This window comes from Diadema setosum, chromosome 19, assembly GCF_964275005.1.
Source record: "Diadema setosum chromosome 19, eeDiaSeto1, whole genome shotgun sequence".
Classification (NCBI taxonomy): Eukaryota; Metazoa; Echinodermata; class Echinoidea; order Diadematoida; family Diadematidae; genus Diadema; species Diadema setosum.
In genome coordinates, this window is record NC_092703.1 from 31204478 (window position 1) to 31209131 (window position 4654).

Below are 4654 nucleotides of genomic sequence, written 5' to 3' on the forward strand. Positions count from 1 at the left end.
GGGTGACTTTAATATAAATCTTTTTAATTGCAATGACACTCCAATCTGCCAAGATTTCCTCAACCTTATGTTGTCAAAATCTTATATTCCCCTTATAAGAAAACCTACTCGTATATCTGATGCTACTTCTTCTCTCATTGACAATATATTTATTAATAATTTATCTCTTGACGTTACACCTGGTATTGTTGTTTCAGATCTCTCAGATCACTTCCCAGTATTCGCACTTGTTTCCCAGTTCTTCACGAGAAGAACACCAACTCATAACTCTGGCTTTCGTGATATGTCTGAATGTAATCTAAATACACTTAGGGAGGGATTGAGGTCAGTTGACTGGTCTCCTATTTCAGTATTTACTGTTCTGGAAATGTAAATGTGTCTTTTGAAATTTTCATGAATATTTTAACAACAAATTGTAATAGTTATGTATCATTAATAAAACGATCTAGATCAAATTATAACTAAGAAAATACCAAGACAACCATGGATCACGAGATCTCTTCTTAAGTCTATTAATAAGAAAAATAGATTATTGTAGATACCGTAAATCCCACATGCTTTAAACAAATCTATTTATATTCGTTATCGAAATACGCTTACATCTACTCTACGTACAGCTAAGCACCAGTATTTCTCCAATCAGTTTCACAAATGTAAGTTCGATATAAAGGGTACGTGGAAGGTGATTAACACAGCTTTAAACTCTACTGTAGATAAAATTCCCCGAATTCCATTTTTAAAGACCGTTGTTCAGTAGATGAACCAGGGGCGATGGCGGATGTATTTAATGACTTCTTTGTTAACCTCGGGCCAGATCTTGCCAGCAAAATACCGCATTCACGGACACCTTTTCATTCGTTCTAGGGGATAGGAACGCACTGACTTTCTTTTTCGTTCCTATTGTTGATGATGAAATTAAAGAAGTTGTTTGTAAAATGAATAATAAGAAGAGTACAGGTGATGATGGTATCTCAATTTTTCTTTTTAAAAAATGTGATAAATGAAATAGTTTCTCCTCTCGTCTATATTTTCAGTCAATCTTTATTAAGCGGAAAATTTCCTGATATAAATGAGTTGTTCCTATATACAAAAAGGATCCTAAAGAACATGTTAATAATTATCGCCCGATATCTCTTTTAACTTCAATTTCAAAAATTTTGGAAAAGCTTGTTCATAAAAGAACTCTTAGATTTCTTATTAATTGTAATATTCTTTCGAATTTTCAGTTCGGTTTCAGAAAGCAACACAGCACAACCCACGATTTATTGACTTTTATTGATAAAGTGGCACATGCTCTTGACGATGCTTCACACACCATCGGTGTTTTTATTGATTTCTCGAAGGCTTTTGACACGATACTGAAGACCATGATATTCTCCTTTATAAGTTAAGCCATTACGGCATTCGCGGGACGGCTTTAGAATGGTTTAGAGATTATCTTACTGATAGAAAGCAGTATGTTTATCTTAATGGTCATGAGTCCTCAATGAAATCAATTACATGTGGTGTCCCCCAGGGTTCCCTACTCAGCCCGCTACTATTCATCTTGTACATAAATGACCTCCAAAATTCATCAGAGATTCTTTCTTTTATATGCTTTGCAGATGACACAAATTTATTTCTTTCACATCGTAATCCTAATACGCTTATTCATATGTTAAACAGCGAATTGAAACTTGTTCAATCCTGGATTCATGCCAACAAGTTACCACTAAACACTGATAAAACATATTATATGCTGTTCAGTAACTCTTTGCAATTTATTCCTGGTCATGTCCAAATTAATGGCATTAATTTAACGAAGGTTGATAGTGTTAAGTTTCTAGGACTGTATATTGATAGCGATTTATCTTGGAAGTCTCACATCAACTTTTTAACCAAAGTTTTATCTAGGAATGCAGGAATTCTAAATAAACTGAAAGAGTACTTCCCACCAATATATTGCAAATTATATACTCGACTATGATTTCCCCTTACCTCAACTACGGAATACTGGCATGGGGTAACACGACCCAGTCTTTGCTTGACTCGCTCTTTCTCTTACAAAAGCGCGCTATTAGAATAATTAATAAGACTGGGTATCTATCTCATACAGATGAATTTTTCCATAAGAACAAAATTTTGAAATTGTCAGATTTTTTTTATTACAATTTAGGGATATTCATGTACAAATTATCCAAAAATGATCTTCCTGATATTTTTTTTTTTTGCATATGTTTAAAAGAAACTACTCTATTCATAACTATCCCACCCGCCAACGTGACGATTATCACCTACCACGTACCCGAACCATTTTTGCGAAAAAAACAATTATGTATATATGCAGGGCCGAAGTACTGGAACGATCTCCCATAGAACTCGCAGGTTGTTTGTCTTTGTCGACCTTCAAATACAAATTAAGACATAATCTATTGAATAATTACATTGCGTAAGTCCATTGAAATTTCCTTCTTTCTTGTTTATGTGCCTTTACCTGCTGTGTTGGTTGTTGTTATTCAAATCAGCTAAGCCTCTCTGTTTGCGCTCATAGACCCCGTTTACAGTGCGAGGCCGGGCTCGGCCGCGGCTCGGCCGCGGCCGAGACCGGCCTCAATTGCGCGGCCGAGCCTCGCAATTTTGTCCGTTTACACTGCTGGGCTCGGCCGCGCTTTTGATTCAAACCTTGAAATATTTTGTCGTAATGGCGCTCTGCTTGTAAACAAATGCAATTTGGTATTGTCTGGTTTTCAGACCCTTTGCCAGATGAATTCCGTGGCGACGAAGTCGCCGTTCGGGCAAAGGCCTTTGCAGAAGGAAAGAATCCTTTGCAGGACAAAACCACCTTAAACTATACTAGTTTTCGACGTTGAGGGGGTTAATATCCTGAATAGCGAAAGATACAGACAGAGGGTTTGGAAGCCAGACTAAAATTGGCCGCGCAATTGGCCGCGCATTTGGCCCAGTTTGCGTTTACACCAAGAAGAGGCCGGGCTCGGCCGCGGCCGAGCCGCGGCCGAGACCACCTCCAGAGCGAGGCCAAATGCGAGGTCAATTTTGGCCTCGCATTTGGCCTTTTGCGCGTTTACACTGAAGCGGGGCTGGACTCGGCCGCGGCCGAGCCGCGGCCGAGCCTCGCACTGTAAACGGGGTCTTAAATTCCTTCACACCAGTACCCCTTTTGATACCTTAAGACTTCGGAACGCGTGAACAGCTGGCTTGTTGTATTCCCCTTAGTGCTATACTGGCTGGTAATTCTAATTAATTCCAAATTTTCTTTGAATGTTAGTACTTGTATGTTCACTCTTTAGGTTTCCCGTATCTCCTCCGAGGACTCGAATGTCGAGTTGTTCTCTTTTCACCGTTATTCAAATCATACTACTACACTATTGTCAACATTGTTAAATCAACTGTTCTTACATCTGCAGAATGTGGTTGTCTGTATATCACTATTAATGTATTGAGAAGATTCTGTTAGTGCACCAGGTATTTTTGCTTTCATTTTTGTTTCTTTATTTTGGTCCTACGTTGCATCCGTGCTCCTCATCTTTACACTCTGTTCAGAATTTGGGACCTACGCTTAACAAGCTCGTTTTAAGTAGGTTCCGTCATATTTCTTTAGCGTTATACATAGAACCAAACGTACGATGATTGACCACTATATGTTTTATATTCTTACATTAATTTACTGTACATCCAAGCCGGATATTTTGATTCACTATGGTTTTATTATATTTGCTGTACATCATTCTTTCATTGAGAAGTATGAAAATAAATTGAAATTGAATTGAAGATTGAAATTGATTACAAGCCCATAACCGGACCAGAAGCTTGGTGCCCCCCCCCCCACACACACACACTTTGTTTGGTTTGTTTGGTTGGTTTATTTCTGCATTTTCTTTCTCCGAATACAATTGCAAATGAAAACAAAATGATACAGATACATACAAATCAATACAAAGAAAAATCATTTGCGTAACAACTTTCAGTCTGAAGTGGCATAATTATGAATCAAAATAACATATTATTAAGGCATACTGTATCTATTAACAAAGGAGAAATCAATACAGGGGACCGTCATCATAAGCAGAGCTTGACGTGGATGAGGCCCTATCTGAATATGTGATACCAATGTAATACAACACCAATTAATATATGTACTCATAAAACTCTTAATCTTAATACACAAAACCCATTTTGCTACAGAAAAAAAAAAAACAGAAAAGAAAAATAGTGACTTGGCGCTTTAAAACAAAAAAAAAAAACAACTGCACGCAGCACCATTGACTGCTGCATGGTATAGTAGACAATAAAAGTGTAGGTGTGTGCGAGTGACAGTGCGTCGTGTGTGCAGGTGACAGTGCAAGAGAGAATAAGGCTGTAGCATGCCTATTTTGGGTGTAAGGTATACGCTTTAATGAATGTATGCAATATCATTATCAAAGAAAGGAACGGGATGGAATGAAAAAAAAACCACTTTGCATGGATCAGGGCTTACTGAGACTTCAGAAAAAAAAGAAGAAAAATTACATTGATCAAAGACTACTAACTGGAAACATATTTCAATAATAAATACTTTTTTAAATGAGCTTTAAAGGAAAACAGTGAAGTACACTGCTTTAATTGATCAGGTAGGTTATTCCAGACATCGGGACCGTAATGTCTAATTGATTTCTGA